This window comes from Leucopleurus acutus (assembly GCF_964270905.1).
Source record: "Leucopleurus acutus genome assembly, chromosome: 2".
Classification (NCBI taxonomy): domain Eukaryota; kingdom Metazoa; phylum Chordata; class Mammalia; order Artiodactyla; family Delphinidae; genus Leucopleurus; species Leucopleurus acutus.
The window spans coordinates 128,565,526-128,584,286 of NC_139143.1; the positions used below are offsets into that span (position 1 = coordinate 128,565,526).

At 36.3% G+C, this 18,761-nt stretch overlaps 1 protein-coding gene across 1 annotated transcript in view; it reads left to right on the forward strand.

Moving 5' to 3' along the window:
* Positions 1-614: 614 nt before the first annotated feature.
* CRYZ (crystallin zeta) overlaps positions 615-18,761 on the forward strand; it is a 61,123-nt gene continuing 42,976 nt past the window's right edge. Inside the window, exons 1-2 of the mRNA XM_082834730.1 lie at positions 615-951; positions 8,302-8,357. The gene's annotated coding sequence lies outside the window, so the exon portion shown is untranslated. The remainder of the gene's footprint in view (positions 952-8,301; positions 8,358-18,761) is intronic.

Genomic DNA, 18,761 nt, shown 5'->3' on the forward strand with positions numbered 1-18,761 from the left:
CTGAGGTCTTCTGCCAGCGTTCAGTAGGTGTTCTGTAGGAGCTGTTCCACATGTAGATGTATTTCTGATGTATCTGTGGGGAGGAAGGTGATCCCCATGATATACTCTTCCGTCATCTTGAAGCTCCTGAAATTCACTTTTTAAAAAAGTAATCCATGTGACACATACTACTATGTTGAGTATAAAAATAAAGATGATGATTTCTTACTTGTGTGCAACAGAATTTGATAGAAACATTTAGGACACACAACATTGCCATTTTTAACACTATTTTTGCAACAACATTTGCATCTATAAGATAAAATGTAACAGTGGTAGTTACTGAATTCTTAGTTATATCCAGAGTTTGGGTTTAAAAAGCACTCTGGAGTTTACTGTAAAGTCAAGAGTACTTCTCAATATTTTGTGCAACTGTATGTGCTTTTTGTGTGTGTACTGGTGGCTAAATTCATAATGATACAAAGATGGGAAAGAAGTGAGAGGCATCCAGGGCAACCAAACTGTGTTATGGGTATATCATATTAATGATACACAGCAAATGCCAGAGGAAAATCTGGACTTGCAAAATAAACCTATTAACAGTTGATTAGTTAATTTCTGAAAGGTTCATTGTTGGGTACTCTTAAATTGTAGGCCCTGGAAAGTATTGAGATGTTTACCACTTTTACTGCTAAAAGCAAGGTACATGCACCTCTGCTAGTCTGAGCTGAGCTGTGTAGTATTATGAACAAGTTCTAAGTCCGCCTCACAAGTAGGTTTCTTTCTTTCCTTTTTTTTTTCTTTTTTCCTCCCACAAGGAGTTTCTAAACAGATGCATTGAATGCTAACAGTTTATCCACATCTCTACCAAATTTGCCTGAACAACTTGGCGTTCAACAGTGGTTGTAAAGTTGCCGCTGCTACTAATCACTTATGTTGATGTACCTGAGAAGAAGGCATTTTGAAAATAAGGTAATACAGTGGGCCTGGGAGGGCAAAGCTCAGTGTCTCCTGTCTAAGAATAATTTCTTGTATCTTGATTTTTCTTAAGCCATTTATTGTTACTCAGAGGTAGAAGCACAAAGAGTGGAGTTTGTGGCATGAGGTTCATCTGTATATGAACATTGTTCAAAACCACTTCTGACCTGGGCAAGGCTGAATTTTGAATTTTTGCTACCCTAGTTAAGAAAAGATTCAAATGACCCACATGAAGTTAACAATAGAGTTTAAAAAAAACAAAAAATACTTATTCTCCTAGTGAAAGCTTTTATATTATTTTAAAGGAAATGGATTAGCAAAACTATTTCTTCCTTTCCTTGCACTGACCCAAGTATAATTATTGATTTTATTGTTAACCTTTTACTTCTCTTTCTCTTTGATCTTTAAACAATTATATTGAGAGCTGATGTAATGTGCTCTATTAAGAGTTCAAAAGAGATTTGCTTAAAATTAAAAACTTTTATGCTTCAAAGACACTATCAGGGGCTTCCCTGGTGGTGCAGTGGTTAAGAATCGCCTGCTAATGCAAGGGACATGGGTTCAAGCCCTGGTCTGGGAAGATCCCACATGCCACGGAGCAGCTAAGCCTGTGCATCACAACTGCTGAGTCTGTGCTCTAGAGCCCGTGAGCCACAACTACTGAGGCCTAGTGCCACAGGTACTAAAGCCCACGTGCTTAGAGCCCATGCTCTGCAACAAAAGAAGCCACCCAATGAGAAGCCCGTGAACCGCAACAAAGAGTAGCCCCCGCTCGCCGCAACTAGAGAAAAGCCCACGCAGCAATAAAGACCCAATGCAGCCAAAAATAAAAATAAATAAATATATATATTTTTTAATTTAAAAAAGAAAAGACACTATCAGGGAAGTGAAAAGTCAACCCACAGACTGGGAGAAAATATTTGTGTATCATATATCCAATAAGGGACTTGTATCCAGAATATATTAAGAAGTTATACAAGTCAATAACTAGAGAACAATTCAATTTTTAAAAATGGGTAAAGGATTTGAGACATTTCTCCAAAGAAATATACAAATAGCTGATATGCACACAAAAAGATTGTCATCATCATTATCATTGTCATTGGGGAAATACAAGTCAAAACTACAATGAGATCCATTTTTCACCCACTAGAACTGCTATAGTAAAAAAAGACGGTCAGTAGCAGGTGTTGGCAAGAATGTGGTGAAGCTGGAAGTCATACATTGCTAATGGAAAATAATGCAGCCATTTTGCAAAACAGTTTCTTAAATTAATCATAGATTTACCATATGACTCAGCAATTCTACTTCTACATATCTACCCACAAAATTTGAAAACATATATCCATACACAGACTTGTATACAAATGTTTGTAAGCAGCATCAATAAAAATATCTAAAAAGTCTGAACAAACAATCATCGGATGAGATGATAGACACAATATAGTGCATCTATGCAATAGAACACTATTCATCAAAAAAAAGGGACAACATGCTACAGCATGGGTGAACCTCCAAATCTCAGAAACATCTCAGTGAAAAAGCCTAACATATAAAAGAACACATATTATTCCATTTAAATGAAATGTTCAAAAAAGGCAAACATATAGAGACAGAAAGTAGAAAACTGGTTGCATAGGGCTGGGAGTGGGAATGAGAGTGGTTGTAAATAGGTACATTTCTTTCAGCATTATGGAATTATTCTAAAATTAGATGGTAGTGACAGGTATACAACTATAAATACACTAAAATGCATTGAATTGAACATTGAAATGTGTGAATTTTATGGTTGATAAATTATATCTCAATAAAACTGGTGGAAAAAAAGTTTTCTTATGAGTTCTGACTCAGATCTTGAGGGAAACTACTACTTACCAGATGGTATTCTTAATTTTGGTGAGCCTCACTTTATTATACAGGTTTATTATGTTCCAGACTTAGTGTATTCAGAAAAATGCAAGCTTGGTATTTATTTAATGGAAGTTTTCTGAGCATTTTGATTTTGAGGAACAGGAGCAGAATTGGGATGTTCACATGCTCTTATATGTGCATTATTATTTGATTGTGGTTAACAGGATCCGGGAGGTTGCCCAAGATAATCAGCTAATCCAACTTTGAAACTCCAGTTTCTTCCAGGGGTTCTCTAATGAGTTCCAAGGAGTAAGATGTGCTGAACTTAACTCCTAACGAAAATAATCCTTTATTGTTGACAACAAGAATAGATTGTCTTAAATCCGAAGAGGTATTAAATAATTTTTAAATCTGACAACAGGACTCCAATTTTAAGAGCTGTTAATACCTTCTTCCTATAGACCTTAAATCTAGTGAAAAACTTATAAAATGCTCCCTCCGCAAAAGTAAAGAAAAAGGTCCTTGTTTCTGTATCATTTCCCAGAGAACAAAGACTGTGGTAGTACAAAAGCTACATGTGCCTTCAGATGCCTTAGTATCAGCTTTGTACCCCATACCTGTCTCCCCTCCCCCCACTGGTGGGATAATTAAAGAAATGGAAAATATGTTCTAACAAATTTCAGGTCTCTGTCCAAACTTATTTATTAAGTGTAGAAATCCAAGTTCCAACATGATTGTTATTTTGAGTGAAAAGTTCTCTCTGAAAATGTAAAATAGGCACATGAAGAAGCCAAATGTACGTTAGTTACCTGCTCCCATCCCCCACCCCCACCCCTTTTTTTTTAAAGGATATATTCTGCATGATAGAGGCTAAAAGGTGGCAGCTGTGCCAAAGTAGTGGACCCTAAATCACTGATCAAAAATGAGAGAGAGCGGAGGCTCTGATTGCTCACAGTACAGGAGTGAATACGCGCTCTCAACCACAAATCAAGCAAGCTGAGAAAAAAAAAAAAAAGGCCCAATCAAGGCAGTAATGGCCTCCACTTCACAATCAGACAAGTGCTTCTTACTTGAAAAATCCTACCATTTATAGCTGATTGCTAACCCTGGCCTCATTTCTAATCTAAAGGGCGAGTAATAATTTGGAAAAGGAATTATAACAACTTCCCAACAATTTAGCAAATTGTTATTATTTCAGGGGGAGGGGCGGAGGGTGGAAAGGAGTTGCTTTTGTAACATGTTTTTCTTGTGGGCTACCATTTACATGACATCAAATCCCATTGTTGCCATGCTAGAATAGCAACTAATATATATTGGAAATATTTTTTTAATGGTGATATCTTATGCCATGTCACGTATTTCAATACAGTCCAAGTTATGGGTCTCCAAAGAAAAAGGCAGGAAGAGGAGCTGTCAATTCTTTTGTACACATTTACCTACATTATTCTCAGATAAGTCTGAGTGAATGTCCTTGAGTATCTCTGTTTTGGAAAGGATTTTGACCTTTTGAAGAATTTGACTTCTTAAAAAAATAATACTGTTAAATGCTCCATGGGGTTTTTCATTCAGTGTTGCAGTGTTGATGGATTTGGCTCAGGTAAGGTTTCTGCTAATAGAAATATAGTGATATATAGTCATCTTCTACACTTTTACTTTTGAATTTGTACATTAGAATGGATATGTATGTGGCAATCATTTCATTAACCTTTTACATTCATAAACGTGAGATACCTTTTACATTGGTACTATTTTGGAGATTAATGTAATTATATTCTACTGAGCAAGACACACACACACGTGTATGTAACATTTTCTTCACAAAGCAGCTGAGCATACGTATTTCATGTAATGTAAGAAACAGTTTTGGACCATGCTGCTTTCTGAGAAAGAAAATTAGATGATAAGAGTACGGGACAGAGGGATATATATAATCACAATGGCAGAAAAGATAGTGGAGTTCACCCTATTCAGCCTCTTAATTATTATGCAAATGAGGAAACAAAGGCTGGGAAGAGGCACTAACTTCCTGAAGGTCACAAGCTAGTAAGTGACAGAGATTAAATGAAGACTTGGATATCCGTAGTCCCACCACCACATCTTTTGCATTGTATCTTATTCTTTCAATACCATTCTTCGAAGTGGCTTTAAATTATGTGTTTTTAGTAATATGCCATGTTAGCCTCATATAGTGCAGACACTGGTGAGTTTTGTAATAGGATACGCTTAACATCAACATGCAGCTTCAAGCCTATCATGTGAGCAATAATATTATTTCTACATGATTCGCCACTTTCCATTATCCTTGTAGTAAAATTTCGCTGTAGTTTAGAACACTTTTGTCCTTACGTATAAGATGATTAAAATATCATCAGTTGAATATATACTTCTTTCTCTTTAATTTCCCAAATTAAGACCAGTTACCCAAAACAGAATAGACAATTAGTAGCAGAACCAAAACACAGTATTGTTCTTTCATTTCCCTTTTCAGGTAGACAACCAGCAGAAGAATTCTGTGGGCAGACTACAGGCCTCTGCAGCTGTACAAAAGGCAATTGACATGTCTGGGAAATTAGGCCATAATTCTGATTCTAAGTTAAAAAAAGTGCAACTCCCTATCGTTTGAATGAATGTAAACGTAATGAGCATTTGAAAATTATTTATTCATTTTTAGTAGAAAAAATAACTTCCTTTTGGTATTTTCCATATGTCTAGCAAATACTAGGTATAGAAAATATACCTAATTTTTTGAATTTTTGAATCAAAGGAAATACTTTGATTTTAAATTGAAAATGTTAAACATAATATACTATGCTTTTTGAAGAACAACAGATTTTAAGCAAATCTAAAAAATTGGATTTAGAAAAACAAATATAACTATCTTTATTTATGTGTGTAACTGGAGTAAGGAGGCTAAATTTTTCGGATACCCAAAAATGATTTATAGCTTGCAATTACCCACTCCATTCAATATAAACAGGATCATAATTCATATTACATAATCTGTAGCACATTCTAAAATACATAATGCTACTCTGGAAAAAATTTTTTTCTTATATCATCTCTCACATCCCTCACCATGGCCTTAAAATGAATTTTTTTAAAGAAATAAGGGACTGATATTATTAAGTCCCAGAGTGGGACAACAAAGTACTTTAGAAAGGAGCTTGAAATTTTAAAACTTTTAAGAGTAGGAAATCTGAGATATTGTAATGGGGGGTATTCATTTTGTTTTGGAAGGGCAAGAGCTTTGTTCTAATGGCTACATTTGCTGTACTTCACAGCAGTTTGAAAATCAGCAAAAAATCAATAAGACTTTCACTGTGGCTCAGGAATGTCAGAATGTAACGCCTTGAAGAAAAAGACCAAGTAAACCTGAAAGCTGACAAAATATAAAGTAGTGACCACAGGCAAAAACATGAGATGAAGCATCATGCCCTCGGAAGTAGCCTAAGCATTTTGGTAGAATTAACAAAAATGAACTTTAGATAAGAAACTCAAAGCATACTTTTGTTTTACAGTTTTAAAATTAGACAAAGTAACAAAATTCATTCACAGTCCAACTAAGGGAAAAATTAGGGATCTGAGCCCAGGAAAATGTTTTTCAAGGACAGTACTTTTCTAGGAAATGTCATACTCCTAACCTTCTATTTTATTAAAACTAAATATCTTAGAATATTTCCACAAGCAAAAATGACCCCTAGTGTTAGGAAATAGATCCCTTAGGGTAAATCATAAACACCAATATCATTTATAAATATAGTAATGTTAGCACATACATTTTGTCACTGTTTGTAATACAATAAGCAGCTTTAGCGTACACAAAGACATAAAGCATATGATAGGCAATCTCTTTTCTCTTGCCCATTAAATAAAAGAATATCTAATCCTCAGATCCACTCAAGCAATTTTAGATTTTTGTCCTCAGAAAGGACTTTTTTCTTATTGCGAAACATGCTTATAGCTATGAGTTATAGCAGATGTAACTACGAAGAGAAAAAAAGGCAGGATTTTTTAATAAAAATTCTGGTAGCATTGTCAAGGACAGTGTGTGGAACAATTTCAAGGCAGGCTTCTTGAGTAGTACGTTACCTCTGTATAAGAAATCCTAGCTTTTATGGACTAAATGGGGAATTATTCAAGCTGTTTTAGCTGTGTAAATCATTAGACACATTATAACGAAACTCTACAATTTGTAAGTATTTAAAAGCACTTGTATCATTAAACTTACACGCAAGAATTTTGCAGTAGCCATTTAACAGTTAATTTTTATATCTTAAAGAGAAAATTTTGGAAGGAAAATATAACATTAAGGAATAGAGTTCCCACAAGGTAACAAAGAAGTGCAACACATGCATTGTAAAGGGATCTCTTTACCAAGAAAAACAGTACCGAAGGAAGGTTGCATTAAGATTCAATAATCAATAATTAAACACAATTATGACTTTTTTATGTGTGTGGAAAATAAATAAAACTAGTAAAGTCAAATGTGGTTTAAGAAGCAAAGAGGAAAGAAAACAAAAATTAACAAAAAAAACCTTGTGCTTGTGATAAATGAGTAAACGCAAAATGAAACATTAAAATACAAAATATAGGCATATGTTTAAGCTTTTTAGAAGCTATTGATTGTAAATGATAGCTACTTATGTTAAAATAAGAGATTTTGTTTGCACTGCATAATTTATCAATGAATATTAGAAAAAATGTAAAAGTAAGAGCTAATAAAATACAAATTTATGATATAGGTTAAAAAATCAAAATTACTTACCTAACATGAAGCACAATGTAATTAAATTCAGAATAAGTTAATATTACATACATTTTGCATGTTAAAAATACACAAAACCACTTTCAAATATGTTTTGAATTTTGTTCTCAGTTTAATTTGAAAGATTTCCTGAAAGAGGAAAACACCATGTTTCTTCCTATGTGCTTATTGCTGCCAGAGTAATTATCTAAGAAGAATATGCCATGATGATAAACTTCATTACTCAATAACATCAGTAAACATTAAAATATTTAAAGAATATTGTACTGCATTATGGTTTATTCTATTTAAATCTCACAATTATAGCAGCCTTTTCTTCTTGTATTTCTCTAAGGGATGAATTGCTAGGATTTGATAATCTGCTGTTAATGCAAGCTGATATTACAGTCATATGACCTAATTAAACATTGGGATTCATATTTAAAATATATAATTACCAGACTGTCATTTTAAAAAAATGTAATTACTAGTTTCTACTTTAATAGCAAAAATTGATGTTCGTGTCAACAGACTATGGAAAGTTTTCTGGAAAATATTTTTCTTCTCTGACTGTAAAGAAACAATGAAAAAAATCTCACTGTTGAAACCCATTATTAATATTTTTTCATGGAATAAATTCTCTTGTCTTTCATCATTGTGGAAATTTCTGCTTCCAGAAGTACATTATGTGTCATTTCTTATTGTCACTTTAAATCCATTCATCTTTCTTTATTCATTTTTCTTTATAGGAATATATTTTCATTTTCGGCATTTGAGAAATCCACGCACAACACTAACGTGAAAGGTAAGTGAAGCAACAAACTTCCATTTTTTTAAAACAAAATAGACTCGAAGATTTGGGGCTTTGGGGAGGAATTTTTCATTTCTGAATTGCACAAAATCATTCATAATTACCTCTTAGTGATTTCAATATCACAAATCCCGTCTGATTAGCCGTCTTAAAAAAAGAGAGGAATCTGCTTCAGAATTGTTTGGCCCTGTTGGAAGCCCTGTCTTAGCGAATAGCAGATTATGTAATTAAATTGAATCGTGTATTTTCCATAGAAACAAGGCATGATACTGGAACTGATGCAAGCTATATGCTCATTTCTATATTTAGACTGCTCAGCGTCAACACTGCGGCAGTCCACTGACTGATGAACCAAGAGTTAAGGCATCCTACGTAGCTTTCCAATTTAAAAAAGTATGGAAAAACAGAAATAAGTAGTGACTGTAGAAATGGCTGATGAAAAGTAACTCTTTTAAGGAACTGTTCTTCATTCCTTGAGTGAAAGAATGTCCCCACAAATAGTATTTTCCCATTTAGAGGGTTGATTTGCTTAGAGTGCAGTATAGAGAAGTCTGGGGAAACAGTTAAGTTTAGGATCCAAAAAGGAGATGCAGGCAAGAAAGCAAAAGCCTAAGTTCACGGAGGAAACATGCCAAGTCCTTCCAGAAGTTTGTAAGTGAAAATAAGAATGTAATATTGAAGAAAAATGCTCCTTCATTTTTCAAATGCAAAGTGTAACTTAGAGATTACAAGGACAAACCAGGTGTTATTGTGACTACATCTAACACACAACAGCAGTAAGAAGGAAATAAATCGCTGAAGATTTGTCAGCATTTGATGAACTTTATCTTTAAGGACACTCTTTCATACCAGGCTTCACATCCACACCAAACTACAATTGTAGTCCTAAGTACCCAGCTGTGCTGTATTTTGAAATCCTCAGCACTATACTCTAAATTGAAAGTGTACCTTTTACATTTTACCTATACAATCAGGAAAATAATTCAGTGTCACAGAAGTCCCTCAAAATCCAGAGATCAAAAAACTCTGTCAGTGCCTGTACAAAATCTAGGATACGTTGTCATCAGGAATCAAGGAACATCAATCTTAGAATGATTGTTTTAAATCAACAGCAATGGATTATTTATAGACTTGGCGATTGAATGTAGATATTTAAATTTTGTAACTACTTGTCTAAGTACTGAACATTATATTTAACATAAAGAATAAACAGGACTGCATGAGGCATAGTAACATTAAAAACACTAAAGAAAAAGTTTGACATGGAAATCTATAATCCAGATAAATTTCACTATAATTACCCACCCTTTTTCTAGGACACCTGTAGGTGGAATACAGATATACTGTACAGAGAGAGACAGCAATTTCCTTCGGAGCCTATGCACATATAGATATATAGATTTATCTTTTGAATTTATAAAAATGTTTATTGTGAATTCTTTACACAGACACATGACTTATGTGTATGAAAAATATTTAAAGATATGAAGATGATCTTATAATTCTATGTAGAGTTTAGATTCAAGAAGACTAAAAATTTGAAGTATAGCTTGTTCCCAGTATTTCTTTCATTTTGTGCCTTAGACATAATGTAATTTTAATAGCATACTGGAACAACAAAGGTGAAAGCTTCTGGATATTTAGCTTCTGTTATTAAAATACCAAATGATGAAAATATCATTTGATGTTATGTGATCTTATTTTTTAGAAGAGTAAGTGGGAGAGTTAATTTTCTTAGTACTATTTTTTCTTAAAAATAAAAACACCAAAATATTCTGTATTGGTGTTGTAAAGAAAATAAAGCAAAGCAAAACCCACACCATCTCAGTTTTAAATGATGCTCTAACTGCTCTACTAGGTCCACTGTGTGTGGTGCTCTGCCACCTGGTGGCTACTTGTGAAAGATCTAGACAGTGTGGACATTCTGTTTCTCTTTTTTCCTTTACCCTCTCCTTTACGGAACTGGTGAATTAAACTTCAGTTTGACAATATGCCTGTTGCTATGGGAAACACTGGCTAGTTCATGTGACTTACTAATTTTCTCTTGCCTCATTTCAAAGCATCAGTACAAATTAGCTGCAAGATTAACAGGAGGTTCGCATAAGTTATTGGCAGTTGTTAAGTAAAATGAAATTAGCTAGAATTTCTTCATCTCTGCATAGTGCTTTCCTCCAAAGAGTGAAGAACAGCTTATTTAAGTCTTACCATATTCTGCAAACTAGGTAGGGATAGATATTAAGTCATGAAAAGCTGAAGAACAAAGGAATTCATTAAATGAATATAATGAAACAGCATTTCCACATATTAATATGAACATTCCTGCTGCTACATCACAGAGGAATAAACTTAGTAGACAGTTTTATATGTCATTTCTGTCATCACATCTCATGGATGGTGTAAACTCCTGGATCCAACCTTTGAATGACGATCACTTAGTAACTGATTATTATGCACTGATGAATCATTCCATAATTATTTAAAAAAAAAGCCACTTGCTGTCATGTCACACCTAGAGTTCAGAATGTAGTTTCTAAATGCCAGGGAATCAGATCTCTTTGACTGAGAATGTGATACACACACACACACACACACACACACACACACACACACACATGGGAATATTATTCAGCCATAAAGAAGAAAGAAATCTTGCCATTTGTGACAATGTGGATGGACCTTGAGGACATTATACTAAGTGAAATAAGTCAGAGAAAGACAAATATTGTATGATCTCACTTATATGTGGAATCTAAAAACAAAAACAAAACCCCCCAAATCAAGCTCATAGATACAGAGAACAGATGGGTGGTTCCAGAGGTGGGAGATGGGGGAGGTGTGGAGGAAATGGGTGAAGGGGACCAGAAGATACAAACTCCCAGTTATAAAATAAATAAGTCATGGGGATGTAGTATACAGCATGGCGACTATGGTTAATAATACTGTAGTGCATATTTGAAAATTGCTAAGACAGATAAATCTTAAAAGTTCTCATCACAAGAAAAAAATTTTTTGTAACTATGTATGGTGATGTACCATTGACTAGACTTATTGTGGTGATAATTCACAATGTATACAAATATAGAATTGTTATGTTGTACACTTGAAATTAATGTAATGTTATATGTCAATTATACCTCAATTAAAGGAAACAAACTATAAATTAAAATAATTGGAAAAATATTTGTTAGAAACCAACAATATGCAAGGCATTGGAGATACCAAAATGATGGAAATATAGCTTTCTCCTTCAAGTAGTCAAAGTTCAATATGATGGTGGTGGTGGATATGTATATGTGCAATTAATACATGTTAAACTGCCCTTTTTCATTGTTTTTAAGAAGGTGTGGTACATATATACAATGAAATATGTCTTGACCATAAAAAAGAATGCAATAATGCCATTTGCAGCAACATGGATGGACCTAGAGATTGTCATACTGAGTGAAGTAAGTCAGACACAGAAAGACAAAATTCATATGATATCGCTTATATGTGGAATCTAAAAAAAGGGTACAAATGAACTTATCTACAAAACAGAAATAGAGTTACAGATGTAGAAAACAAACTTATGGTTACCAGGGGTTAAGGGACAGACGGGGAGGGACAAACTGGGAGATTGGGACTGACATATATACACTACTGTATATAAAATAGATAACTAATAAGGACCTACTGTGAAGTAAACAGTTGTTTACTGGCAAGTAAACAATTTGGTTATTGGGAAAGATTTCACTTTTCCTCTTTCATGGTGTATATTTGGAGGAAGGACTTTCTTTTCAGTTATCCTTGGAATAGCTAAAGAAAGTAGGTCACTTCTGTGATATTCAGATGTGTGAAAAGTTTGTGTTAATAAAATTGACAGAAATCTGGAAAAAGGTATATAGAAAGGGAAAGAAATTCCTAGAGCATTTAAATAATCTGCCACTGATTTGAAAGTGAACCAAAGAGAATGTCCAGAAATAATAAAGTAATAAAGTATAGTCTGTGAAATGTAAAACTCAGTGGGCCAGCTAGACAATAGATTAGATACAGCTGAAGAGGGAATGCATTTACTGAAAGATAACCTGAATAAATGACACAGATTGAAGCACATAAAGTAAAGAGATGGGGGCAGGGGTTGGGGGTGGATGAAAAGGTTAAGAGAGATAGAGAATAGATAAACTAGGTCCAATATATGACTAATAGCAATTTCAGAAGGAGAGAATAAAGATGAGGAGAGTTGTGAACTATAGACTCTAGTTAATAATACTGTTTAAATATTGGCTCCTCAATTGTAACAAAAGCACCACACTAATTTAAGTGGGAAACTGTGCCAGGGAAGGGGGAAGTGGAGAGATGTATGAGAACTTTCTGTACGTTTTTCTCAATTTTTCTGTTAACCTAAAACTGCTCTAAAAAATAAAATCGATTTAAATAAATAAATAGTTAACATATGCAATGGGTTAAAATTAAAGTTTAAATTGAACCATTTTAGAGGCAAAAAGAAAAAGGGCTGAGAAATAAGTGACTAGCAAAAAACAAATGCATTAAAAATCCAGGACATTGAACATAAGCATTTATGGATATTAAAATTCTCTTGCAGTAAAAGAAGTTTGCATGTTGAGAGCAGTATGGTAGAGCAGGAAAAGGAGAGGCTTGAGGGTCAAAGCTCATTTTTAAAGGCCAAAAGTCCTAACCAAAAAATATTCCTTATTATAAAACTTCTAAGGTAGGGCTAGATTTACTCCCCCATCACCAACAACCAAATTAAAGCCTGTTCAAGGACCACCCACAGAAGGGTGACAGCAGCCATTTTTCAAGATTCTTCAACACTTAGCCCAGGAACATACACAACTCCTGTCAAAAATGGGGGAGGCCCTTGTTTTCAAAACATGGTGCTCATCACTGTTTTTGCTCTCATTTGAAATCAGGTGGCTCTGAAGGAGGCTTTATTTCTTTGGGGTTAAGTTTAGCCCTCGAGACCTTTGCCTTAGCTTCCAGAACATCAGTGATGAGTGCTCAGGCCTTGCAGGCTCCCAAACAGCCCCCCGTGGTCCCGCCACCTCAAGGGTGCTCCAAGTTCAGGCACATCACAGAACCTGCAGCACTGTGCCCTTTTCCTAGTGAGGGAGGAGGGTTAAACACCCTGGCAGCTATTCCTGTCTTCAGCTCTTGAAGCACCAAGCCCGCAATCCAGGACTGGTTTATGGGTATAATAACATGTGTGGTTGCACAGGTCCCCCTGCTTAGAAGAGCCCTGAACTTACCTTAATGCTCTGTTGTTACCATTTTGTAATTCTTTTTTTTTTAAATTTAATTTTATTTTTGGCTGCATTGGGTCTTCGTTGCTGTGTGTGGGCTTTCTCTAGTTGTGGTGAGCGGGGGCTACTCTTCGTTGCGGTGCATGGGGTTCTCATTGTGGTGGCGGCTTCTCTTGTTGTGGGCTCTTGTGTGAGCTTCAGTAGTTGTGGCACGTGGGCTCAGTAGTTGTGGCATGCGGGCTCTAGAGCACAGGCTCAGTAGTTGTGGCGCACGGGCTTAGTTGCTCTGTGGCATGTGGGATCTTCCCGGACCAGGGCTCAAACCTGTGTCCCCAGCATTGGCAGGTGGATTCTTAACCACTGTGCCACCAGGGAAGCCCCATTTTGTAATACTTTTTCTTTTTTAAATTTTATTTTTAATTTATTTTTTTGGCTGTGTTGGGTCTTCATTGCTGCACGCAGGCTTTCTCTAGTTGTGACAAGCGGGGCTACTCTTTGCTGCGGTGCGTGGGCTTCTCACTGCGGTGGCTTCGCTTGTTGCGGAGCACGGGCTCTAGGTGTGCGGGCTTCAATAGTTGTGGCACGCGGGCTCTCGAGCGCAGGCTCAGTAGTTGTGGCGCACAGGCTTAGTTGCTCCGCGGCATGTGGGATCTTCCCGGTCCAGGGATCAAACCCATGTTCCCCTGCATTGGCAGGCTGACTCTTAACCACTGCACCACCAGGGACGTCCCTGTAATTCTTAAACATTATTTTTTTAGCTGAAAACAATGGAGGTTTATTCTTTTCTTTTTTAAACCGTGAGATGAGGTTTATTTAAGAAAGCATTAGATGTTTTTGTAAGTCCATTAACTTTTCTTTGAGATTTACATGAAAATTCTGTTTCAATGTGTGTATATGGATAAGGATTTTTTTTTTCCCAATGGAAGTATAGTTGATTGACAATATTGTGTTAGTTTCAGATGTTCAGCAAAGTGATTCATTTATACATATATATATATATTTAAGATTCTTTTCCATTATAGGTTAATACAAGAAATTGAATATAGTTCCTTGTGCTATACAGTAAATCCTTGTTTATCTTAAACATTTTTAATGAGGGGCCCCACGTTTCCATTTTGCAGTGTCCTCTGAAAATTATATAGCCTGTCCTGCTCTAATCTCTTATTTATTATATAGTACACTAACATCATAGTTTAACTCCCCCGAATTTCTAACCAAGTGTTGCCAACCCTGGTGCCCACAGGAACCAAGCGTTGAAGTGTGAATGATTGCAGCAGGTGAGACAGGGAGCCAGTAGGGGGTGCTGCAGCTGTAGTGAGCAGGAAAACAAGCGTGTCCAAAAGGGGGAGCCAGTCCTCAGCTCTGCTAAGAGCTGGCTCAGTGTAGCCAGATCCTCCAATTTTTCAAGAAAAACTATGTACTTTAAAAAAAGTCATCATATTTTAAAATATTGTTTCAATTAGGAAAAATATCCTCTGTGTGGGCCAAACAAAACACATGTGCTTGGCTGTAACTCAGCCACTAGTTTATGATGTCTGGCCTAAGATTTCAAAAACAAAACCATGTTTTTTAATTTCCCTCTCTGTTTCTCAATAAACTTGACTCAATAAACTTTTCCCTCTCTTTTAGTACACAAAGGTAGTTAACAAAATTAAACAATGGAGAATCCGGGACTTAGCAATAGGTGCTTGCCTCCGTCCTGGGGGAAGGGAAAACATTTCCTTTCATTATGGATGGATCGATGACAATAAAAACAAACGACAAGGCAACTCTCAATAGGTTATCTTGTATTTTATTACTAAATATCCCTGCCGCAGTTATTAATATTGTTGATCAGGCATGTGGATTGAATATATAAGTAAAATAACATGTTAAGGGACGCTAAGGAGTGAGTGGGATTCAGTGTCTTCTTGGGCTCTTGGCAGCACCTGGCCGCTCTTCTCTAACCTAAAAGGTCCAGGGTGGTTCTGTTACATCAGGCAAAGGGATTAGGGGGCAGCCCCTCTCTTCCAGAGTCTCATGCAGATACTTTATAGAGTTCTTTTTTATTGAAGTATAGTTGATTTACAATGTTGTGTTAATTTCTGCTGTTCAGCAAAGTGACTCAGTTATACACATATATACATCCTTTTTAATATTCTTTTCCAGTATGGTTTATCCCTGCGCTACACCGTAGGACCTTATTGTTTATTTACAGTAGGACCTTGTTGTTTATTGAATCTTTGAAACATAGTTCCCTTGGGGGTCAGTTTGGATGAGTGAAAGAAAGTCAGTGGATTACAAGGCCTTTAGAGAGATTTTTAAACAACAGAATGTGTAGTCATTCCATCACAGGATGCTGTCCTCTACACGCACACGCTTTTCCTACAATTCTTATGTATTTAGGGCTTATTTTCTAAAATTGTTTTCCTTCTTTTTCCATCTACCTGCCTGGCAAGTATTTCCATATTCTACTCATTAAGTTAGAAGAAATGTTCCAGATATTCTGAGATTAAGATTTTTTCCTCCCCAAATTCCCTCCTAGCAGTACTGTATATAAGAATGTGCACTGCACGACTTCAAAGAGTGGCATGCACATTGTCATCTGTGGGGAACGTCTCCTTCTCCTGGAGCTGTACAGAGTCCAACACATAGCTATGCATGTGGCCGTTCCTCCTGGCAGCTGCCTGAGACCTAATGATAAGGACAGTGACTTAACTAATTAAAATATTGGACATGAATATAACATGAATACACAAAATCTGTGATATAGATACACTGCAACTATAATCGTTGCTTTGTCCTTTTTCGTTAAAAAATCTTTAATTCCTCTCCAGTGCCTTCAGGATTACGTCTGTTACCAGTGGCTTCTAAAAGGGCTAGGTTGATTTTATCAGAACCATTTGGGTGAGTTGTTTAAAAAATAAAGATTCCCAGAGAGAAAGGAAAAAATAAAAAGAGATTCCAAGACTCTAGATTGAAGATTCTGGCTTGAGAGGTCTAGAGTAGGGCCTGGGATTCAGTGTTTTAGAAAGCAGCCTGGCATGCCCAGTCCCATTCCCACCAGGGAATTCTGCTGAACAGCTCTGTTTAGGAAACACTGGTCTACCTCCATGCTGGACCACAAGGCCCTTCACAGTTGTGCTTCAACCAGCTTGACTCATTTCATACCACATGTTGTATTTCAGCTTTAATGGAAGATTCACCATCACTGAATACATCATGTTCTTTGGTGCCTCATATTACACATTCCTCTGTCTACAAGAGTTTTGCTTGGATTTTTCTGTCAAGTGAACTTGTTTCTTGGCCTTTAAAACCTAAATGACATGGTATCCCCTTGAATTGTGATGGTAGTACTCCGTTGCCTAGAATCAATTATTCCTGCCAAGTTCTTATAACAGTATGTATTGTAGAAGTGATCCTCAAATATTGTTGTTTCGATACTTCCCCCAAAAGAATTTTTAAAACTCTGTACTTAATATAAAAATTTATTTGCCTCATAAGTTTAAATCACTACCAATGATATAATTTGTAGCACATTAAAACATCAGCTCTTTATAATAAACATATGCCATCACTTTCTCAAATATAGACAAAATAATCTCAGTACTTTAGGTCAGGTTCTTGTAAAAGAAGACACCATTCTAGTGCAAGTGATTTATTAAGCAGGAGCTCCCAGAAGAAATGGGGAAGGGAGCGGGAAAAACATGATAGGATTAAGGTGACATCCCAGCCTTAGCCTGATGCTGCTGGGAGCTTAAATGGCAATTGCACATCCAAGTTTATCCCATTTCTGGGCAACAGAACTGTTTTGAAACTCTGCACTTGTCATTATTGGCTGTGAGACAGTGAGTGTGTGTGTGGTGGGGGTGGGTAGAGGGCAGGAAACAGACTCCCAGGCTTTTTCTCCTCTATTTTAGAATGAAGATGCTCCAGCAGCCTAAAGCAAGAACAGCCAAGCATACAAACTGGGAGATGGGGCACAGCACTAAGTAGATTATATTATCTGGGCAATCTGGATGGGTTCCAGAGGTATCCTCAACAATACCCCATGATGTGATAATATTAATTTAAAAAGTATATTAGACTTCTGATTCTGGAAGATGGAGTAGATATACTTTTTCCTATTCCTTTCACTAAGTGCAACTAAAACCTCTGGACAGGGAATTCCCTGGCGGTCCAGTGGTTGGGACCTGGCACTTTCACTGCTGGGGCCTGGGTTCAGTCCCTGGTTGGGGAACTAAGATCCTGCAAGCCATGCAGCACAGCCAAAAATAAAAATAAAAACTCTGGACACTATGTATAGAATAAACATAAGAAGACTCTGAGAGACGACAAGGGAAAGGTAGACCAGCTAGGGATTTGGGGACCTAAAGAACAACATAATTGTGAGTTCCCTGGGTTTTCTTTTTACCTCACATATCCCAGACTGGGCATTGGAAAAGCCAGCAACCCGGAAATGTCAATGGGCTCAAACAAACAAACAAAAAGCCCCAACAAAAGTCTGCTTTCTCTAGCCAAAGAACCAGGAAACAGTAAAACAAGAGAACAGCTCTACTGGAGAGGCTCAGCAGTTAGTCAGAGCATAGGAGACAGACCAGGACAGGAGAGGCGGGAGTCATTGTCTCAGAGGTGAAGGCTACTGGGATGGATGAGTTAGCTGGGGTGCAGACAGGAATGCAAGATGAAAGCCAAAGACAGAAACTTGGGAATGCCTACAGCGTTATTACCCTTTAGTTTTCGATTAGAGAACGACTTGAGAGCTTTAAAAGAAGAAATACACGTGTTTATCCCTGGAGATTCTCAGGTCTTTTCTGCATTTTTTCAAGGTTCTAAAGATGATTCTAAGGTGCAATAAATGTTGAAAAATATTAAAGTGTTAGAAAGAAAAACAACTGATGATTCACTATAAACAGGGAAATGATTGAGAAGAAAGCATTCAGGATGCTGATGAAAGGGCAGATTCAGGAGTCTAAGAATGTTAATGGGGCCAAATGTTGCAGGATGGCAAAAAGATGGAGGACTCAAAATGACTAAGGGAAATATTAGTATCTTACTTTAAAGGCCAAAGAGAGAGTTCAGAGCCATGATAGAAAAAAGGAGTAAACCTGGGCATATATCCAGACAAAACTATAATTCGAAAACATACATGCACCCCTATGTTCATAACAGCACTTAT